The sequence below is a fragment of the Cervus canadensis genome, chromosome 2, assembly GCF_019320065.1.
Source record: "Cervus canadensis isolate Bull #8, Minnesota chromosome 2, ASM1932006v1, whole genome shotgun sequence".
Taxonomy (NCBI): domain Eukaryota; kingdom Metazoa; phylum Chordata; class Mammalia; order Artiodactyla; family Cervidae; genus Cervus; species Cervus canadensis.
The window spans coordinates 2,990,140-3,014,075 of record NC_057387.1 but is presented as its reverse complement, the minus strand read 5'-3'; the positions used below and the strand labels follow the sequence as shown (position 1 = coordinate 3,014,075).

At 41.7% G+C, this 23,936-nt stretch overlaps 1 long non-coding RNA gene across 1 annotated transcript in view; it reads right to left on the bottom strand.

Annotated features, from left to right (window-relative positions):
• LOC122429867 overlaps positions 1-22,761 on the bottom strand; it is a 60,237-nt gene extending 37,476 nt beyond the window's left edge. Inside the window, exon 1 of the long non-coding RNA XR_006266166.1 lies at positions 22,600-22,761. This is a non-coding gene — a long non-coding RNA (uncharacterized LOC122429867). The remainder of the gene's footprint in view (positions 1-22,599) is intronic.
• Positions 22,762-23,936: the final 1,175 nt, after the last annotated feature.

Below are 23,936 nucleotides of genomic sequence, written 5' to 3'. Positions count from 1 at the left end.
ACAATAATTGCAACAGCATTTATCATAAATCAGTACTCTCATTCATGCGTCATTTTATATAAACCTCACAACTACCTAATGGTTCTCATTTTACAGGTGAGGAAATGGGGGATTAGAGGTTAAAACATTTTCCCAAGCTCAGTCAGCAAGCAGGATTTGAACCCATGCAACTTAACTTCAGAATCCAGGTGTCTGGGCCAAGGCAAGGAGACAGAAAGAAACCCCACCTTATGTGATATTATGCAAGGAATCCACTAAGCTGAGAAGAGAAAACAACTTAACCACAATGAGTCCAGGTCACCCACACAGCCCTCGCATCCAATGAACAAAAAGAGGGAAACCCAGATACTAAGCCAGCCACAATGAGGAGAATTGAACGAAAAGCAAACAAAAGCAGGAGGTTCAAGAGGGAGGGGACATATGTATACCTATGGCTGATTCATGTTTGACAGAAAACAACAAAATTCTGTAAAGCAATTATCCTTCAATTAAAAAATATATTTTTTAAAATGGGATTTCCTTTCTTTAGGAGCCCAAGATGAGAAAAGCATCTGAATAGGTGAGCATGACTGGGGAAGCACAGGTCTGGAGATTTCTAAGGGGTGATGTTTCACCAGAGGCTGGAAGAAATGCTGAGAACTGAAATTGGAAAGGAATCGCTAAGCATTAGTCTACGTTCTACCCATCTAGGACCCTGCAGGATCATGTGAAAGGCAGAAGAGTAGAGAGGCATAGACTAGGAGGAAAAAGAACACATAGACAACATGAAAAGTTTAAGCAAATGGCTGAGCATGCCTACCTGGACTGAATTAAAGTTTTCAAAATGCCTAATTGTAATCAGAAGGTAATAGGTACCCAGTATGTTTTAATTAGGGGAAGATACTCATGTAAGCCTCAGTGAAAGGGACACAAAGTACCCAATCCCTGCCTGCAAGGAATGCATAATCTTATTGGAGAGTCGAGGAATAGTACTTACGTATAATCTCGTCAAATCATCTGAACCCAGTCAACAGAAACCTCAAAAGAAAGAAAAGAAAAAACAAGGAAAGAGAAGGAAGAAAAGAAAGAAGGGGGAAGGAAGAAGAACAGAGGTGTTCACATAGGAAATTCACTTAGGGTGATGGTCATCAAAGTGTGAATCGCATCCCATCTGTGTCAGAATCACCCAAGGTGCTTCACAAGGAGACAGACCCTCACAAGTGGGATCTGAGAATCAGAAACATCACAGATCTCCCAGAGGAACCTTCATTTCAGTTCAGTTCAGTCGCTCAGTCGTGTCTGACTCTTTGCAACCCTGTGAATTGCAGCACGCCAGGCCTCCCTGTCCATCACCAACTCCCAGAGTTTGCTCAAACTCATGCCCATCGAGTCAGTGATGCCATCCAGCCATCTCATCCTCTGTCGTCCCCTTCTCCTCCTGCCCCCAATCCCTCCCAGCATCAGGGTCTTTTCCAATGAGTCAACTCTTCACATGAGGTGGCCAAAGTATTGGAGTTTCAGCTTCAGCATCAGTCCTTCCAATGAACACCCAGGACTGATCTCCTTTAGGATGGACTGGTTGGATCTCCTTGCAGTCCAAGGGACTCTCAAGAGTCTTCTCCAACACCACAGTTCAAAAGCATCATTTTTTTGGTTCTCAGCTTTCTTCACAGTCCAACTCTCACATCCATACATGACCACTGGAAAAACCATAGCCTTGACCAGACAGACCTTTGTTGGCAAAGTAATGTCTCTGCTTTTTAATATGCTATCTAGGTTGGTCATAACTTTCCTTCCAAGGAGTAAGGAACCTTACACACTCTGAAATCTGAGAGCCACTGGTCTGGGCTTCGCCTCTGATTGGTCCATACACTCAGCCCCCTGCACCCGCAGCTCCATCTCCAGCTACCAAAGCACACAGAACAATCTCTTGTTCAGAATGGTGGTCCTGAGATGAGATGAAGTCCTGAGTCATCAGATAGAGATGAAAGTATATTCAGAGTAGAGTATGGACTTTGTTTGGAGGCATATTCCATTTCAAATCCCAGTTCACTTCTTCCTGGCCTTCCAGATTTTAGGCAAATTACTTAAACCCACTGAGCTTCAGGTTCCTCATCTGTAAAATCCTCACAAGATTGTTGGGAGGGATAATTGCAGAACTCACATATTTCTCTTGGCTGCCTTTTACCTGCTGACTTTTAAGATAGGACATCCTAGAAGGATTCTTCAAACGCTAACCTTAGTTAGATATCAAAAATTGAATGCCTGTCCTGGCCAAAACTAAGTTGGGGGGTGGCGGGGTGGGGAGACATTACTCTTAAGTGTTTCATCTGTTTCAGGTTACTCATTCCTCAGGACATTCTCCTGACATTCATGGTCACCAAAACCTTCACATATAAAACTTCTCTCTGAGATACACACACACACCCATACCCACCTATACTCTATTCTTGCATATTCATACTTTTCCTTCAACATCCTTCTGAAACATCACCTCTACATTAAAACCTCCCAAAATCCCCCACCCCTGCCCTAGGCCTGCTCACAGAATCCAAACTCTACAAGTATGATCTCATCCCATTATGATGACTAATCTGTTCTCTTTCTTTTTTAGGTTCTCAAAGAAGAAATACTATCAATCTTTAAAACTCTTAACACTTAATATCAGGCCTGTGTGCATGCTCACTCACTTCAGTCGGGTCCAACTCCTTGCAACCCTATGGACTGTAGCCCACCAGGCTCCTCTGTCCATGGGGGATTCTCCAGGCAAAAATACTGGAGTGGGTTGCCATGCCCTCCTCCAGGGGATCTTCCCGACCCAGGGATTGAACCTGAGTCTCCTGCATTTCAGGTGGATTCTTTTACCCATCGATCTACCAGGGAAGCCCCAATATCATGCCTAGTATGTGGCAAGTACTCTGTAATTTGAGTTATTATATTCTATATGTAAAATATGAAATTATAAAATTGATTTTTTAGAGTGCTACAACTTACTCATCCTGTTGTTTTTAAAAACCAGGGGTTAGCAGGAGGAATCACACTAGTTTAACTTGATATTTTTTAATCTGAATCAGAATTACTCAGCTTGATCCTTAACCCTGTTCATTAGATTTGGTTCTAAATTTAAAATCTACTCTCCTATAAGGAAGATTTGCCACCACTGAGGGTTTAAGGAAACCGTCTCTGACACTGAAGGCAATTCAAGTCAGTGACGCAAACACTGGCACTAAGCCAGGCAGTGGTAACTGGACAAAAGGACACCCTAGCACCACAGCACCCCTGATGGGAGTGGCCAAGGTGCTGCCCTCCTGGCTGACTGACAGGCTCTTCTCCAGACCATCCCTTGCATGCTGCATGCTGCGTCACTTAGTCATATCCGACTCTGTGTGACCCCAGGGACTGTAGCCCACCAGGCTCCTCTGTCCGAGGGGATTCTCCAGGCAAAGATACTGGAGTGGGTTGCCATGCCCTCCTCCAAGGATCGAAACTGCGTCTCTTATGTCTCCTGCATTGGCAGGCAGACTCTTTACCACTAGTGCCACCTGGGAAGCCAAGACCATCCCTTAGTGTCTGTCCTTCTATCATGGTTCTAATACAAAGTGCAAGAGCCACATTGTATACAGGGACACTATCCAACCTTACCCTCACCCAAAATGCCTCCTTTATGAATCACTCTCCATGCCCTTTCCCTGCCATTTCCCATGCCTGAGTTGGTTTTTTTCATTTCAAGCCACTGGTGGTCACTTCAAAATGCTACTCAAATAATAGCTACCATGTATCGAGTGGCTCCATGTGCCAGGCACCCTCTTAGAGATTTTATATACCATCTATCATTTTAAATTTTAACAACCCTATAATGCAGGTACTATAAGTCTTCTCATTGTACCCAAGTATTAATAACTTAATAAGTGAAGAGGCCAGATGTGACTCTAAAGTCCATGTTCTTAGACATAGAGGCACACACCTTCATAAGCTCATTTCCTTAATTCTCTGTAGATGAAGTATTATTGTTCCCATTTTACAGATGAAGAAACCAAGGCTCAGATACAAGACTTCTCAGACAGATTCCAAATTACCTAAGCCACTCCAGTCACTAGTGTCTCTTTAGGTCTATACTGGCAGCTGTCTTAACAGCATGGACAAAATTACAGCCAACCAGGAGGAGGATAGACCTGAGAGATGGAAATAGATGGGCCTGGGAGGCACAACCAAGCCTTGCTAACAAACCTATGGTCTTTCTTGTCACATAAGGCGTTAAATTCCAACTTGAATTAGATTGACTTGGCTTTTTAACTGTTGTTTGCAACCCAAAGAGTCTTATCTGATACAAAAATGAACCCCACAAGGTAAGACCGTGAAGTATGGTGGGTAATTTTTATAAACTTACAGGTAAAATTGATTCATTAAATGAGGGCAGTTACTTTTAAAGTAGTCATCTTAAATGAAATATAGTTGCAACCAAAGGGTGGGGGTAGGGGGCTATTAAACAATATCTCCTAAATTACGGTATTAATCAGGAGCTAATATTTTGGAATGAAGAATGCACATCATTTTGCAAGCATAGTGGTTTCACGTTGTAGAAGGAAGTACCCCAAGGGACAGGAAAGAAAAGTATTTGCTTCTACTCCTCATCAAACTATCAAACACACTGCTGCATTGACACTTAGCCCTAGGGAAGCACATTGTCACTAGGGAGTAATCAACCTCCCACCCTGAACAGCCTTGAAACCAGCAGATCGAATACCGATTCTCAGCAAAATCCGACCTGACATAGCCAGACAATGCCAGGTATGCCAGAGTCTATCTTTGGCCTCAGATTCTCCTATTCCCAGCTCTGACTGGGCTGAGGCTCACTGGATTCTCTTCTGGGACAAGGTCGGTCCTTCAGCTAAGGCAGCACGTCTGCATGCCTGGTTCATGACCCATGACTGACATGGCTGTGCACACGATTACACCAGGGGAATGGAGTCACAAGACCATGCTCACCACAAGCTATGAAATGAGGGGAAATTGCCAAGAAGTCTCCCTTTAGAGCTGTGCTATTTCTCTTCCTATAAATAAAAGGATATCCATGGTCCTTGTGCAACTGTAGATGGATCAGATTAACACCAAGAAGAATTTCCTGGCCTTAAAGAGAAATGAGAGACTTCAGAAGCATAGATACTCAGAATTCTAATCAGAGACTCTTTGACTCAGGTCTAACTGTGACCTCTACCAACAAAGCTGAGGGAAAAACCTTTCCTTTGCTGCTTTCTCTTCGGCATCATTGAGTTCCTTTTGGCACCATTGAGCTTGGACATAGCACGCTGATGATCTCTCTTTCCTTACCTAACTGAACCTGAGAGTGAAAACCTAGACTACCATCTTGACTTTTGAGCTCACCTAACACCCATAATGCTAGGCCATCTGTAGTGAGACACTAAATCCAAAAGAACCAGCCACCCTCCAGGGAAATCTGAAAAGCAATTGCCATCTATGCTGAAATGTCTTTTAAAGGCACCAAGGAAGCAGTCTGTTCATAATGATAATAGAACTCCTCAAGACTTTCCTCATCCTCTTTCCTCATTGCTCTACCAAGTTCATGGCCCATACTCCCCAAATGCCCAAAAACCACCTCTCAAATTTCAGCCTGCATTTGCTCTCATCCCCCTTGATACCTCTTTCCCTCTAGCACTTCCCTGCCCTTACCAATTCTGTTCCCTTATGTGATTCCGCAGAACAAAATTAGCTGCCTACCTGAGATGTCTTCCTTTCAGAAGGCAGGGGAAAGGAAAGGTTCTAAATGTGATATGTTTATTTTTTTGGTCCCTATCCCATTTGCCAAAATGTAGTCTTAAATAAATGTACAGAAGGAAACTGATATCCAAAACCAGATAACATGGATAGTCTCAATCACTGTGTGTGACTTTGGAGCAATTAACCTAACTTTCTGACCTCCATCACTACATCTATAAAGTAAGGTAATGGTGATGGCTTCTTCACAAGGATGTGGTGATGACTCAGTGAGAAAACATATTTTACCATAAGGAATAACAAGTAAACCAGAAAGTTCTCTATGAACATGACTCCCAATCTTACTGGCTTTACTATTTCTTACATGGGTTTGGATATTATATATGTATCCTTATAGAAGGTTTAATTACATACTTAAGAGATATAAAGTGGTCTGTTTCCCAAGTTGGTCACTCTTCACAATCTCAGCTAGAATCTTAAATTTTTAGTTATCTTTGCCTGTGTTGTGAGTCACGTGATTCTTCCATCCTGCTTTGATGTACTCCATAAAATGGAATCCAGAATCTTTAGACTATCACTTTGAAATCTGAATTCTTAATTCTCAGCCCCAGACTCCACATGAAATTTCTGAACCTCAGCAAGCCATGGCACAAAAGATTTGATCTGATCCTCTTTTTGAAAGAGATTCCCATAATTTTTAATTAATTGCAGAAGTCAAAAATCCCCCCACTCCAAGTTTTTAATGAACAGCAGACAAAGACATCAAATACAGGCTGTAAAAGCGCTAAATTAGACCTGAACATGGGGGTGTAAACTGGGTGACTGGGACTGATATATACACACTACTAAATAGAAAATTAATTAGAACCCACTGTATAGCACAGAGAACTCTAGTCAATACTCTGTGCTGGTCTATATAGGAATAGAATCTAAAAAAGAGTGGATATATGTCTGTGTATAACTGATTCACTTTGCCATACAGCAGAAACTAACACAACATTTAAATCAACTATATTCCAATAAAAAATTAATTAAAAAAAAAGTTTTTAATAAAGGAAAAGAGTATAGAAACCCAAGACCAAAGAAATAAAGAATTAAGTAAAAGTCATCAGAGTACTTACATAAAAATAACAAATCTATTCCCTCTGAAATAGGAAATGAAAAAGTTATGAGCACATGTGGATCCACTAATTTCCAGTGAAAATGATGCCAAAGTAATTCCTTTAGGTTCCATGTGAGAAGGTGTCAGTTTGAATAAGCCAGATTGAGTGAAAGGGGACATGAAAAGGGGGAGGATAAAAACACAAAGTGATGTGCAAGCTAACAGAGCCAGCACCCAGGATCTTCTTTATCTTTGAGCTTCACATCTGGGATGTGGGTACCTATGAACCAGGCAGGTGGAGGAAGAACCAGACAGCTCCTGTACCAATTGTTCAAGAAGACAAGTAGGTGTTGGATGTCTTCCCACCCTGACCTCCCCCACGTTAGAGAAGCCTCACCTTTTAATGAAGATGTGACATTTACCTTGCTTTACTGCCCATCACTGGATAAAGGGAGTAACATGGATAAGAAAGGACAGGGAGAAACAGCTGGAAAGAGATTTTTTTAAGACTATTAATTTGCTCTCTTTGCCAGATTCCATGCCAAGCAGATATTGATCAACAAAGTTAATTTCTCTTGATCTTCTCTAATGAAGATATGCTGTCCTCTGTAGGATACACAGGTGGATTGTCAAGGAGAGTTCACAAATCCTGGATAACCCTTTATGTGAGAGCTTTCCCTTAGATTATCCTTACTGCCATCAACAACAGCAGTTAAAGATAAGGTAACAAAACCTGGATTCCATTTTCAAGGAGGAATTTAGCTCTGCCCAAGCTGGTAAGAAACTACGAGTTCCAACTGATTGTATGCTCAAATTATAGGCTTAAAACATGACATTGAAACCCAAATAAACATAACACCAGAAGACATTTTCCATTGATTCTTTCTTTGAGTTCCACTGCATTTAGCTTAACAAGCAGCTCATCCACATGTGGCAAAAGAGGAAAATACCCTCAAAAGCCAGAGGAAGCTGAAGAGACCCAAGCAGGATGCAAGGCTCAGCCATGGAAACTCCATACTCCAGATTTAATTTCACAAGCAGGACAGACAGGCACCACCAAACCTGGTCCAACATCCTGGCCATGGCTCCTAATTCTCTAATCTGTTTCTATCTGTGAGTCAAGGGATAACCCAGAAATATTATGTGGTCACCAAACATGAAGATATTTCCAAGGGATACAGGATACCATCCTCAAGATAAGCATCTTTTCATTTTCTCTTAATATCTACCCATCTTCAAAGGCATGCTCTAAACATGACTGCTGAGGAAAACCACAAGAAATACCTTAGGATAATCAGACTGGATTTTGATATGCCCTAGAGAACTGGAGACTTTTTCCCCAAATAGGAAATTTTAGTTCTTTAGAGTATATCTCAAAAATCAAATAGTTACCTAAGTTTTCTACTGCATTCATTGACATACTCAAAATTAACTCTACTCAAACCTAAGCTAGAGTCTACACCATACAACTGAGAGGGCAGGGCACTAAGGAGGCTCGGTCTAAAGAGATGATTAAGAAGGGAATATCCAGAGATTGCACAGAACCTGACAGCAATGTCTGCTCTCCATCCATTCACCCAATAAATAAATATTCAACAAAACAAAACACCTACATGTAAAATGCCCATGTGATTAGCAAAATGAAGAATAGAAAAATAGTCAAGAAGTAGACTTTGCCTTCGAAAACTATTTAAACACTTATATACTTCTAAAACCTAAGGTAGAGTCTTCCCAGGTGGGACTAGTGGTAAAGACCTTGCCTGGTAACGCAGGAGACACAGGTTTGATCCCTGGGTCAGGAAGATCCCCTGGAGTAGGAAATGGCTACCCACTCTAGTAGTCTTACCTGGAGAATTCCATGGACAGAGGAGCCTGGCAGGCTACAGTCCATGGGGTCGCAAAAAGTTGAACACAACTGAGCGAGCATGTGCACACGCGCGCACACACACACACACACACACACACACACACACACACACCATTAATTGCCCTAAGAAATGTACAGATAAAGTGTCATATTCATGTGAGTTCAGAGAAGGCTGAAATTATTTCCAGTAGAAAGGGTCAGGAAAAGCTTCACTGAAATATTTCAGATGACCTTTGAAGGATGTGTATGATTTGGAACTGAAAGATGAAAGGAAAATGCATCCAGGTGGAAGGATTGGTCTCAACAATGGATCTAAGGAAGGAAAACACTGGAATCAAGACATTTTTCAATCTGGCTGGAAGAGAGGCCGCAAGGCACTTAATGCAGGGGGAAAATATTAGAAGAAAGAAGCCAGAGCTAGTTCATAGATGGTCTTCAATAACAATTTGGAATTTATTATATATTGTAAATATTAAAGGGTCTCTGAAGTTTCCTGAGCTGGGGAGTGGCATGGTGAAACTTCAGAAGGATTCATGGTCAAGGCTGATAGAATGCAACCAGTGGCAAGAAGACAAAGCAGGAGAGAAATAAAATGATGGAGGTAAGAAGCAAAGAACTGGGTTATCAATGAAGGCATGAAGAGGAAGGAGTAGACAAGAGAAATGTTAAGTCCAACAGGATGTGGTCATTGGTGGTCACGTAAAAAAGGGACATTAAAGATCATCCTGAAGCATGTGTTCTGGATGTCTGAGAAGACAGTCATATTATCAACAGAAACAGAATTTAGAAGGTGACAAAGCCTGTGGAACACCCAAGTGGTTATATTTAATCATCAGCTGGAAGTGTGGGGCTGGGGCCAGGAAGACATAGTCCATGCCTTATTTTTGTCACTGTTGATCCCTCACTCCTCAAAATTCTCCTATTGGGTTTCTGGATAACATCCTTTGCTGTTTCCTCCTTCCTGGGGCAACTCTGTCCTAGGCTCCACCAGCTCCTCTGCTACTACTTGTCCCATATGGCTATGCTCCTCGGTCCTTTCCTCTTTCTACATCCTATCCCTGAATGTTTCCTCTTTGCCCATTACTTAACCACAGCTCCATGTAAATGGCTCTGTAGAAGGCAGCGGTTGAGAACACAGGCTCTGGAATCGGCCTGGGCTCAAATTCCAGCTCCACCATATTCATATCACCTAAAATGTGGTTTCTCGCCTGTAAAATGTAGCTACAGAGTTGTGCTTTCACAGGATTTATCTGAGGATTAATACAAAATGTGGCACATTAAAAAGATGGCTTAAAACTCAATATTTAAAAAACTAGGATCATGGCATCCAATTCCATCATCCATGACTTCATGGCAAATAGACTGGAAAAAAGTAGAAACAGTGGCAAATTTTATTTTCTTGGGCTCCAAAATCACCTCAGATGGTGACTGCAGCCATGAAATAAAAAGATGCTTGCTACTTGGAACAAAAGCTATAACAAATCTAGACAGTGTATTAAAAACATATGTCTGATTCATGCTGAGGTTTGACAGAAAACAACAAAATTTTGTAAAGCAATCACCCTTCAATTAAAAACTAAGTTAATAAAAAAAGAAAAAAGAAAAAAAAAACAGAGACATCACTTTGCCAGCAAAGGTCCATATAGTCAAGCTATGGTTTTGAAAAATGGCAAAATGGTTGTCTGAGGAGGCTCAGAAAAGAAGAGAAGTGCAAGGCAAAGATGAAAAGAAAAGATATACCCATCTGAATGCAGAGTTCCAAGGAACAGCAAGGAGATATAAGAAAGTCTTCCAAAGTGAACAATGCAAAGAAATAAAGGAAAACAATGGAATGGGAAAGACTCTCAAAGATCTCTTCAAGAAAATTGGAGCACTGGGAAGACTCAGAGGGATTGGGTAGAGAGGGAGGTGGGAGGGGGGATCGGGATGGGGAATACATGTAAATCCATGGCTGATTCATGTCAATGTATGACAAAACCCACTACAATATTGTAAAGTAATTAGCCTCCAACTAATAAAAAAAAAAAAAAAAAAAAAAAAGAAAATTGGAGATACCAAGGGAACATGCACAGATGGGCACAATAAAGGACAGAAACAGTAAGGACCTAACAGAAGCAGAAGATATTAAGAAGAGGTGGCAAGAATACACAGAAGAACTACACAAAAAATGATGTTAATGACCCAGATAACCACGATGGTGTAGAGCCAGACATCCCAGAGTGAGAAGTCAACTGGGCCTTAGGAAGCATCACTACGAACAAAGCTAGTGGAGGTGATGGAACTCCGGCTGAGCTATTTCAGATCCACAAAAATAATGCTGTTAAAGTGCTGCACTCAATATGCCAGTAAATTTGGAAAACTCAGCAGTGGCCACAGGACTGGAAAAGGTCAGTTTTCATTCCAATCCCAAAGAAAGGAAATGCCAAAGAACATTCAAAATACTGAATAATTGCATTCATTTCACATGCTAGTAAAGTAATGCTAAAAATCCTCCAAGCCAGACTTCAACAGTACCTGAACCAAGAATTTCCAGACGTTCAAGCTGGATTTAGAAAAGGCAGAGGAACCAGAGATCAAATCGCCAACATCCGCTGGTTCATAGAAAAAAAACAAGAGAATTCCAGAAAAACATCTACTTCTGCGTCATTGGCTACATTAAAGCCTTTGACTGTGTGGATCACAACAAACTGAAAAATTCTTAGAGAAATAGGAATACTATCTGACTGGCTTCCTGAGAAATCTGTATGCAGGTCAAGAAGCAACAGTTAGAACCTGACATGCAACAACAGACTGGTTCAAAATTGGAAAAGGAGTACATCAAGGCTGTATACTGTTACCATGTTTATTTAACTTCTATGCAGAGTACCTCATGCTAAATGCTGGGCTGAATAAAGCACAAGCTGGAATCAAGATTGCCAGGAGAAATATCAGTAACCTTAGATAGGCAGATAACATCACTGTTATGGCAGAAAGCAAAGAGGAACTAAAGAGAGAGCCTCTTGAAGAAGGTGAAAGAGGAGTGTGAAAAAGTTGGCTTAAAACTCAACATTCAAAACACTAAGATCATGGCATCCGGTCCCATCACTTCATGGCAAATAGATGGGGAAACAATGAAAACAGTGACAGAGACTTTATTTTCTTAGACTCCATAACCACTGGGATGGTGACTGCAGCCATGAAATTAAAGACGCTTGCCCCTTGGAAGAAAAACTATGACAAACCTAGACAGCATATTAGAAAGCAGAGACATTACTTTGCCAACAAAGGCCCGTATAGTCAAAGCTATGGTTTCCCCAGTAGTCATATATAGATATGAGAGTTGGACCATAAAGAAGGTTGAGCACTGAAGAATTGATGCTTTTGAACTGTGATGTTGGAGAAGACTCTTGGGAGTCCCTTGGACTGCAAGGAGATCAAATCAGTCAATCCTGAAGGAAATCAGTCCTAAATATTCATTGGAAGGACTGATACTGAAGCTGAAGTTCCAATACTTTGGCCACCTGACATGAAGAGCCGACTCGTTGGAAAAGACCTTGATGGTAGGAAAGAATGAAGACAAAAGGAGAAGCAGGTGGCCAAGGATGAGATGGTTGGATGGCATTACCAACTCAATGGACATGAGTTTGAGCAAACTCCGGGCGATGGTGAAGGACAGGGAAGCCTGGTGTGCTGCAGTCCATTGGGTCAGAAAGAGTCAGACATGACTGAGCAACTGGACAGCAACAACAGTGGTTTTTCCAGTAGTCATGTACGGATGTGAGAGTTGAACCATAAAGAAGACTGAGCGCTTGAAGGATTGATGCTTTTGAACTGTGGTGCTGGAGAAGACTCTTGAACGTCCCTTGGATAACAAGGAGATCAAACCAGTCAATCCTAAAGGAAATCTACTCTGAATATTCATTGGAAGGACTGATGCTAAAACTGAAGCTCCAATACTTGGACCACCTGAGGAGAAGAGCCAACTCATTGGAAAAGACCTTGATGGTGGGAAAGATTGAAGACAAAAGGAGAAGCAGGTGGTCAAGCCTGACGTGGTTGGACCGCATCACTGGCTCAATGGACATGAGTTTGAGCAAACTTCAGGAGATGGTGAAGGACAGGGAAGCCCAGCATGCCCCCAGTCCATGGGGTCGCAAAGAGTTGGACACGATTTAGTGACTGAACAACAACAATAAATCTTCAGTAAATGGTTATTATTAGTAACCACAGTTTGTACCTAGAACTTGAGATCTCTCTCCTGATGGCCAAAGAGCTGTCACCTGGACAGGATCCCCTGAAGTCTGAAAGTAAGCTGGTCATCTTTGTCAGCTCCTTCAACCCTGCTCCTCCTCTGTGTTACAAACAGTCATCCAATCATCCAAAGTAGAATCAAGGGACGCACTGTATAATTCTCTCACTATCCTACTCCCCACATCCATCTGCCATCAGATGGATCAGATCCTATAAGATAGATCCCATCAGATCCTATCAGATCCTATAAGATAAAATTCCCAACAACTCAATTGGTATAAAAAGCCCATTATTATCTTGCTCAGCTTCCCTGCCCAATTCCCACTAGCTCTTCTATTCCTCCATATACTCACATAGGCCACTCCAGCCTCATATCAGGTGCCTACCATTCCTCACAAACAGCAAGCAACTGAATGTAAGTACCTTTGTATAGTTCATTCCTTTTCCTGGAATGTCCATCTTCTTATGCACAATATGGATAATTCTTGCTTGACTTTAATGACTCAGCTTGTGTCACCTCCCCGTGAAGCCTTTCCTGGCTGCCAGTGGGCAGTCAAATGCCTCTCCTTCTGCTTCTATAAAAAGGTGTATTCCCCTACTGTGACAGTTACCACACTGGAATTATTGATTTGCTTGTCTCTTTTCTCTAGTAAATTGTAAGGCACTCACAAGCAAGGACAATGTCTTATGGCCCAACTATCTCCCTCAACCCCCAATCTAGCACAATATATAGTTCATAGCAGGTTTTCCAATGTTTTCACATATAAATGAATAGCTAAATGGTCAAACAAAATAAAATAATCCTAGAAGTTTCATGCCCTGTTTTGTCAGCATGATTAATCATAAAATTCATAATAAAACAATTCAAAAAGTTTTCTGATTTAGTCCATACCTCTTGAACAATAAACAATAGCTTTTCTATCTTACTTTTCAAGATATATATCTTTTCAAGCTAATGGATGGTTTTTATTTTCTCCTTCATGCTTTCCTAAATGTTCTCTGATAAACCTCTTGATTCATACCAAATCAGTCACCTGATAAAAATAAGAAAATTTAAAGGAAAGCCTGAAAAAAAATTGTGTTCAAATATGAGGACTTAATCCAAATGGTTGGGTAATGTGATGTCTAAAGATCATAATTCAAATTGCCAAATTGTCATTGTACTGGGTGTTGAGGACCAGGGTGGAGGATAAATTCCAGGTAACAACATATTTTTTTAAATGAATAATTTTTTGAACTTTTTATTTTGAATTGTGCTTCCCTGATAGTTCACTTTGTAGAGAAGCTGCCTGCAATTCAGGAGACCCTGGTTCAATTCCTGCGTCGGGAAGATCCACTAGAGAAAGGATAGGCTACCCACTCCAGTATTCATGGGTATGGCTACCCACTCCAGTATTCCTGGGCTTCTCTTGTGGCTCATCTGGTAAAGAATTCGCTTGCAATGCAGGAGACCTGGGTTCAGTTTCTGAGTTGGGATGATCCCCTGAAGGAGGGAACGGCTACCCACTCCAGTATTCTGGCCTGCAGAACTCTGACCTGGGGTCGCAAAAAGTCAGACATGACTGAGCGGCTTTCACTATTTTGTATTGGGGTATAGCTGATTAACAATGTTTTGATAGTTTCAGGTGAAAAGTGAAGGGACTCAGCCATAGAAATATATGTATCCATTCTCCCTCAAACTCCCCTCCCATACAGACTACCACATAACAAGAAAAAGATAATAATAATTTTTAAGCACATCCCTCTAATTCAAAGACAATAGGTCCTACTAATCAGGGATGAAGGTAAGAAAATTAATTCCCAGTGAGCTTATAAGATCAGTGCTTGATACCTATCAAACATCTCTTTTCATGGAGGCTTGGTCTATTTTCATGCAATTTCTTGGGGTCAGCCTCACTACCCCTTCTTCCCCATACCTAGATCCTTGGTGATCACCTGCTGGAAAGCATCTTATCCTGCCATTAATCTAACAGGCCCCTGCCCAAACCCACCTACTGGGAAGCTTGACTCCAAGCCTGAGCTGTCTCCCCAAGTGTCTGATGGACAGCAGCTCTGGGTTCTGGGCTGCCTTTAGCACTTTGGGGGCTGATACTGTCCTCCAGTCCTGACCTTTTCAATGAAAAGCTCTTCTAGGTTGAGGGAATGAACCTCAGATAATGAAAGGCACAAAGAAAGGAAACTCTGAAGGACCAGCGTGCCCAGAGATCAGTGACTTAGACAATGCTGCCACCCGTCGGCCAAAAATAAAAATATATCTGGTCTTTTCACCAAATTTGGAGTGATCTAATGAAAGATTTCGGCTTCCCTGGTGGCTCAGATGGTAAAGAATCCACCTGCCAATGCCGGAGACCTGGGTTCAATCCCTGGGTCAGGAAGATCCCCTGGAGAAGGAAATGGCAACCCACTCCAGTATTCTTGCCTGGAGAATCCCCATGGGCAGAGGAGCCTGGTGGGCTACAGTCCATGGGGTAGCAAAGAGTCGGACATGACCGAAGCAGCTTAGCACATAGACTTAGCACAATGGAACACTTCACATAGATTTGGAATGGGCAATAGCTGAATTTATATTACCATTATTACTGGTGCTTTGACAATAAGCCGTTTATATTTATAACATAATCACAATTGCAGCAGGCCTATGAGCAGGGGCTGCAGCAGAAATTGAGGTTCTGGGAATAGTTCGGAACCTAAAAGAGAGTAAAGGGCAAGAAAGGTTGGGCAAAGTGCCCTGATGATGAAAAATAGATGGAAAAACCAGAAAATAACAGTCTTGGTAGACTGAGTGCCTCTCATACACCACAAACCAACTGGCCTAGGTAACTTCACATGAGGAATGTCATTTAACCCCCACTAAAACCCCACCAGCCTGGATAGTTCCATGCCCTTGACTAGAGTGGAAGGAGTCAAAGAGGTGACAGATTTGCATAAGCTCAATCAGTCATTCAGTTCAGCCACGCAGTTGCGTCCGACTCTGCGACCCCAAGGACTGCAGCACGCCAGACTTCCCTGTCCATCACCAGCTCCCGGAGTTTGCTCAAACTCATGTCCATTGAGTCGGTGATGCCATCCAACCACCTCATCCTCTGTCGTCCCCTTCTCCTCCTGTCTTCAATCTTTCCCAGCATCAGGGTTTCTTTCAATGAGTCAGTTCTTCACAACAGGGGGCCAAAGTATTGGAGCTTCACCTTCAGGATCAGTCCTTCCAGTGAATATTCAGGACTGATTTCCTTTAGGATTGACTGATTTGATCTCCTTGCAGTCCAACAGACTCCCAAGAGTCTTCTCCAACACCTCAATTCAAAAGCATCAGTTCTTCGGCACTCAGCTCTCTTTATGGTCCAACTCTCACATCCATATATGACTACTGGAAAAACCATAGCTTTGACTAGATGGACTTTTTTCATCAAAGTAATGTCTTTGCTTTTTAATATGCTGGTTAGGTTTGTCATAGCTTCTCTTCCAAAGAGCAAGCATCTTTTAATTTCATGGCTGCAGTCACCATCCCAGTGATTATGGAGCCCAAGAAAATAAAGTCTGTCACTGTTTCCATTGTTTCCCCATCTATTTGCCATGAGGTGATGGGTTCCCAATGCCATGATCTTCATTTTTTGAATGTTGAGTTTTAAGACAGCTTTTTCAATCTTTTTTTTTTTTTCGCTTTCTTTAAGAGGCTCCTCAGTTCCTCTTAACTTTCTTCTATAAGGGTGGTGTCATTGCATAAGCTCACAGCTCAGCAACAACAGGGCTGGTTTGAACTCAAGTCTATCTGTGCTTTTCCCAAAGTCCATTGTCATGCTACTGTCCAAAGCACCTGTTGTCACTTCTTAAATTTGTGTGCATGCATTGTAAGTCGCCTCAGTCATGTCTGACTCTGTGACCCTATGGACTGTAGCCTACCAGGCTTCTCTGTCCATGGGATTCTCTAGGCAATAATGCCAGAGTGGGCTGCCATGTCCTCCTCCAGAGAATTTCCTGGCCCAGGGATTGAACACAGGTCTTTAACCTCTCCTGCATTTGCAGGCAGGTTCTTTACCACTAGCTCCACCTGGGAAGCCCCACATTTGTAGGGCAAACATTGAGTCTATAAGACAATTTTCTTGTTTTGATCACAATGTCCTACTGGGGTGTCAGATAAATGAAGTTGTTGCTTTTGGTTTAAAGTTGAAATGTTGAACAGAAGAAAGGAAATCTGGTTCCAGTGATGCTCCATATCCAGCAAGGGCTTTTTTCTCCTCTTACCTGCCCCATTTCTCTCTCCCCTCTGAAATCCTCTGCTTAATTACAGATACAGTAACAGTTGAAAATCATGCTTCCAGTTCCACAGCCACTAACTACAAGTGGGTGCTGAGCACTTGGAATGCGGCTTGTCCAAGCTGACATACACTGTTATGTGTAAAATACCAGATTTCTAAGACATCATACATCAATTAAAACATAACATATTTCACTCATGATTTTATATTGATTACATAGTGACATGATACTATTTTGAATATATTAGATTAAATAGAGTTTGTTAAAATTAATTTCACCCATTTCTTTTTACTTTTTAATGGAACTACTGCTGCTGCTGCTAAGTCACCTCAGTCGTGTCTGACTCTGTGGGACCCCATAGATGGCAGCCCACCAGGCTCCCCCTTCCCTGGGATTCTCCAGGCAAGAACACTGGAGTGGGTAGCCATTTCCTTCTGCAATGCATGAAAGTGAAAAGTTAAAGTGAAACCGCTCAGTCGTGTCTGACTCTTCGCGACCCTATGGACTGCATGCAGCCCACCAGGCTCCTCCATCCATGGGATTTTCCAGGCAAGAGTACTGGAGTGGGCTGCCACTGCCTTCTCCAAATGGAACTACTACAAAAAATTAATTACGTATGAGGATAGCACTATATTTCCTTTGGAGAGCACTGTGGTAAAGTCATGCAAACATGCTTTCATAAAGGCAGTTCCTAAATTAATTAGTACATGATCATGTGAAATGAAATCTATTTCTTCCTTAATTGATAGACAGAAAACTGTCACCTGAGGTTCAGTTAAGACAGTTGAAATTATAAGGCAGGAGTTTCACATTGTGAGGAAACTAATGAAGTCTGATTTTCTCAGATTGCATCTTACAAGTGACTGAGGAGTTCACTAATCATCCCAAAGTTTCTATCCTACAGATCACATTAATAATAGTGTAATTTATATACTAGAAGTATGTAGCCTATGAGACTTTAGCAAAGAACTTCACATTCTTACGTTAAAGAATGTTTGCTGTTCTACTCAGAGGTGTGTTCCTAATGCTCTATAGTCTTCTCATCCCTAATTAGTTCAGTGCCTTTAAACTGGTGGAGAGATCATTGTGGCATGATGTCATACCCTAAGGTTAAAGTAATTCAAGCTCCAAAGCTCAATTTCAGGCTAACCAGCTTTCTTAACAGGTTTTTCTTATCTCATTTAAAAAAAAAAAAAACCTGGAAAAATGCCCTTAAAGAAATATACAAGCCCATGGACTCCTAAAGATAGCATATATTCGAAATTCCTAACCAGAGACCTAAAGAACAAGCTTAGTCAATGGCTCCCCAGGGTGACAAACCATTAGTCCAAACTACACGGAGTTACCCGCTCTGCAGGACCCTCAGGACAGCAGTGACCTGAGACTAGAACAGGTCAGCAAGGATGAGAGCCAACAGAAATGCTTCCTGCCTGCCCAGGAATGTTAAAGAGCCTCTACCTCCCTTTGCCTTGGAGACAGGCTCTCTGTCCATAATGATGCTGAGTTTCCAGTCAGGAGGAGGATGCACTGATTGATTTCTCAAGTTCACCTTCAAAACCAGACTCTGATCTTCAGCTCTCTGCAGAAAGGAACACACCCAAAAAGTTAAACTGAAGTAAAAAACAATCTTGATCTGAGGTCTCCTAGGAACCCACTGCAGGATGCAAACACAACAGCTATCTTCTGCCAGCTCTTCTCAATTTTCTCTGCTATGTGTGATATTTTCCATGGATGAGACCAGAGATGTTGGTTGTAAATGATAGACAGATGTTTAAACAATTTTGTTGCTGAAACATGATAATTTCCAGAAGCCCCTTTTCTGTACACAGTGTCTTTCGGTAAGACCCACCACAAAGAAAATGAATTGTACAAGAAGAATGGCAGAAGATCTGGAAATTAACCAGGAAACTGGAACATAACATGCCTCAAAAAAAAACAAAAAACCATTAATTGGAAACAGGCCAGTTTTTAGGGGTCAAGAAAAGAATACACCCTGAGTTCTCAGCAACTGGCTACATTTCACAGTCAGTAACCTCCAACTTGTCAGGGAGGATTGTAGTTAATGCTGTGAAAGACATGTGCTGAAAGGTTTCTAGTTGCCCTTAAATTCCTGAATTTCTAGTCAGGATATCATACCACACATGTGCAAAGGAGAAAAGTCTGGTTTAAATGGGACCTGCTGTAAGTAAACCCAATATATAAAATCTTGTAAAAATCAATACATTAAAAAGTGGTCATTTATATCAAAACAGCATAACTTAAAAATATTTTAAGTGAAATTTTTCTTATTGAGATATTAGGTTGAATCACATTAAATTATCAACACTTGACTATTTTGACCAAATAGAAAACAAAATCCTGGTGACCCCATATGGTTCAATATATACATTTCATTAACAACAAAGAGGCTACAAAATTTTAAAGACAGAATTAGGAATGCCTACTAACTCCAAAGTGGTAGTAACAAAAATTCTTTTAAAGCTTCTCAAATAATAACTCAAAATCAACAGAAAAATATGTTGTTTAACATTTTCAATTTTGATCTACAAAATCTTTCATTAGCACAATATAGCCTGTTTAATTTGAGTACCACTGGATATAATCATCGATGACTAAGAATTTTAGTAATAATTTGGTAATGTCTAAAATAACAGTAATAAACTTCATATTTATATTTCTCACATTTCAAAGTAGCTTTAATTGAAATAAATCAATTAAGTCATGCCCCCAAATCCTTTGTGAAAATGAGACAAAGATGGAAGAGAGGGAGAAAGAAAGGGAAAGATAAAGTAATTTTGATTATTAGAATTTATACATCTAAACAAAGGTTGCCTTTCAAAGGAGTCCCTATTGGAAGCTATATGTCTACAGGTGATATGACCACATAGCTCAAAATGTCTATGGAATTCCTCTTGGAACTGCATTCAAAGCTATATAAGAAAAACAGTACAATACTTAATAGTCATATTTCTTCTACCCTTCTTCTTGCTTTTAAAATTCAAACTAGGATCAGCTGGATACTAACCTGCTATTTCACAAACTTAGATCCAAATGCTTTGGGGTCATAATATTTGCTAAAATACATACACAATTTGTCCAAACTCATAGAATGGACAACACAAAGAGTGAACCCTAAGGTAAACTGTGGACTTAGGGTGATGATGATGTGTCAGTTCAGGTTCATCAATGTAGATAATAAGAGTAATAAAGATGTTGGTAATGGAGGAAGCTATGCATGTGAGGGGTAAGGAGGTATATGGGAAATCTCTGCTCCTCCATTTTGCTGTGAACCAGAAACTGCTCATTAAAAATAAATTCTTAGTTTAAAAAAAAGGAAAAGACTTTCCTGGTGGCACAGTGGATAAGAATCCGCCTGCCAATGCAGGGGTCATGGGTGCAATCCCTGGTCAGGGAGGACTCCACATGTATCAGAGCAACTGAGCCCATGTGCCACACGTACTGAGCCTGGATGACTTGAGCCGCGCTCCACAACAGCAGAAGCATGGCGATGAGTTCCAGCACAGCAAAGCAGAGTGGTGCCTGCTCACCCACTCAAAGCAAGAAAGACCCAGGAAAACAAAAATAAATAAGTAAAAATTCAAAAAAAATTTTTAATAAAATTTTAAGGAAAAAATAAAATATATATATAATTAAAACTATTTGGGAGAGGGAAATTTGTCTACACTGAAGTTATCCAAGAATGATCCCATTTTCCATTTTTGTCTGCTTATCCCTCCTCATTTCCATCAGTTCCCTCCACCTCTGAGAAGAAAAAGCAGTCTGCTATCTTTGCTGCTGTTTAGCCGCTAGGTCGTGTCTGACTCTTTGTGACCTCATGGACTGTAGCCTGCCAGGCTCCTCTGTCCACGGATTTCCCAGGCAAGAATACTGGAGTGATTTGCCATTTCCTTCTGCACTGTTATTTCTAAACCAAGGTAATCAGGAATGAGAGGGTGGGAAAATGTCCCGAACAGTGGCCAACTCCTTTACCACTCAGAGGGACTTCAGAATGTTCCTTTAGTCTTTCTTGTACCTGCTAATGTGTATGAATGTGGTAGAGATTTCAGAATGTGGCAGGGATTTGTCATGTAATCTCTTTCTACATAAGAAGAAATACAAATGTCGAGCAAGCATATAAATAACAAGCAGGGAAGTGTTTTTCTCATAGAAAATGTAGGGAAATGAGAGCTGACTGCCAAAGTTTTCACAGTTTACTTATTTTTAAAATTACACTGACCGATAAAAGTATTTCTTATGCCCATGTGAAAGTAAGTGGGTTTTTACTCTGAGGTTGACAAATAAAAATGCTTTGGAAACAAAGAATGAAAAAACTGGACATGGTACAACAGATGGGTTCCAAATTGGGAAAGGAGTACATCAAGGCTGTATATTGTCACCTTGCTTATTTAACTTATATGCGGAGTACATGATGTGAAATGCTAGGCTGGATGAAGCACAAGCTAGAATCAAGATTGCCAGGAGAAATATCAGTAACCTCAGATATGCAGATGAGACCACCCTTATGGCAGAAAGTGGAGAGGAATTAAAGAGCCTTTTGATGACAGTGAAAGGGGAGAGTGAAAAAGCTGGCTTAAACTCAACATTCAAAAAACTAAGATCATAGCATCCGGTCCCATCACTTCATGCCAAATGGATGGGGAAACAATGGAAACAGTGAAAGACTTTATTTTCTTGGGCTCCAAAATCACTGTGGACAGTGACTGCAGCCATGAAATTAAAAGATGCTTGCTCCTTGGAAGAAAAACTATGACAAACCTAGACAGTATATTAAAAAGCAGAGAGATATTACTTTACCGACAAAGGTCTGTAGAGTCAAAGCTATGTTTTTTCCCAATAGTCAGGTATTGATGTGAGAGCTATACCATAAAGAAGGCTGAGGACTGAAGAACTGATGCTTTTGAACTCTGGTGTTGGAGAAGATACTTCAGAGTCCCTTGGGCTGCAAGAAGATCAAACCAGTCAATCCTAAAGGAAATCAGTCCTGAATATTCATTGGAAGGACTGATGCCGAAGCTGAAACTCCAATACTTTGGCCAGCTGATGCGAAGAACTGACTCACTGGAAAAGACCCTGATGCTGGGAAAGATTGAAGGCAGGAGGAGAAGGGGACGACAGAGGATGAGACGGTTGGATGGTATCACTAACTGGATGGACAGGAATTTGACCAAGCTCCAGGAGTTGGTGATGGACAGGGAAGCCTGGCGTGCTGCAGTCTTCGCGGTCGCAAAGAGTCAGACACAACTGAGCGACTAAACTGAAAGAATAAAAATGACGGAAATGGAGCGATGGAGGCTATTCCATCTCTCCTGTCAATCTGGAAAGGCTTGCTGAAGAAACTAGGGTTAGTGTCCCCTTGGCATGACCGGGTTCCACCGGGCTCCACACTCGTCCAAGCTGCAGCCCCGGGCCTCACCTTCCACGGTTGCTAAGGCAACAGGCCGCCTCTGAGGTGCTGCCTCTGAGCCACCGGTCCTGGCCTGGCGCTTTCATTTCCACCCAGTTTCCAGCGACTACAACGCAGCCGAGAGACTGCCCAATGGGATCAGCCCTCTCTAACCGGCCCTCTGTGATCCACGAATGCAGCGCTGCCGATAAAGCCCGAAGCTGAATGGTCAGTTCCTAGGGAGGGCGGGGTTGGGAAACAGTAGCTGGACGGAAATAGGGGCTGCTTTTCGGTGGCTTTGTGAGATGTTTGTTAGTAATCCCCAGTGTTCCATTTAGGGAAGAGGAGGGATCCTCCGTGGGGGTTTCTGTGGCGCTGGGAAAGCAGGGTCGGCGGAGCCCCAGGGAGCAAGAGTCCCCTGGACTCCTACTGGGATGTGGGAGAGACCGCCTTGGAGCCCACTCCTGGCTGAGGTCCTGTTAGGTCCTGGCAGTTCCCTCTGCCAGCATCTGATTAACCCCGGGGGAAGTGACCGTATCACCAACCTCAGGGTTTGCTCCCTGATATAGAAAAAACTGTTATTATTACTGCTTTTGGGAGGGAACAGTAAGCAGCAGTTCTTATGAAAGTTTGTAATGAAAAGTCTGTAATGAAATGAAAATATCCCCCTCCATATTAATAAATAAGAAATGTCACAGCCATCAGTGATTTCTGCCCTCCAGATGTGAATGAGAGCTCCCAAAACTGTGATCCAGCAGATGCTGCCACTCCACCACTGGGGTTGCTTGAGGAGCTGGGGGAATGCAAGAAGCTGGGAGAACAGCTTTGGCCTCAGACAGCTGAGGTGCAAAAGAAAGGAGTGAATTCTGTGAGCCGAGAGGCTTGCATGTTCCCATACAAAGAATGCTAAATTCCTTAACTTGAAGCCTAATCTTTGAAGTTCGGACTGCCTGTTCCCTTTGTTGCAAACTTGTAAATAGCCTGACTGCTGCCTCCTTGGAGCAATTTTCTCTGAGCTACTGAAGTGCTGTTTCCCTGGCTCAGAGTCCTAGACATTCCCACCAAATCTCTACTTTCAGTTTGTGACTGTATTTTTTAGTTGACATCTGTAATTGAAAGTTCATGGAAGATCTGAACATGTAAGGGAAGTATTAGTAAGATTCTAAGTTGAAGAAGAGAATGTTTTGATTTGTTTTTCAAACAAAGAGAATACTGTCAGGAAGAAAGTGAATGCAATGAGGTGACTGGTATTCTGCCAGCCACATTCTACAGACCAGTGAGGCCTCCTAGCAGGGACCAGGGTTTTGGGGAGAAAAGAAAGACAAAGATGATGGAAGATAACAAGGAAAAAAGAAGAGGGAAATATT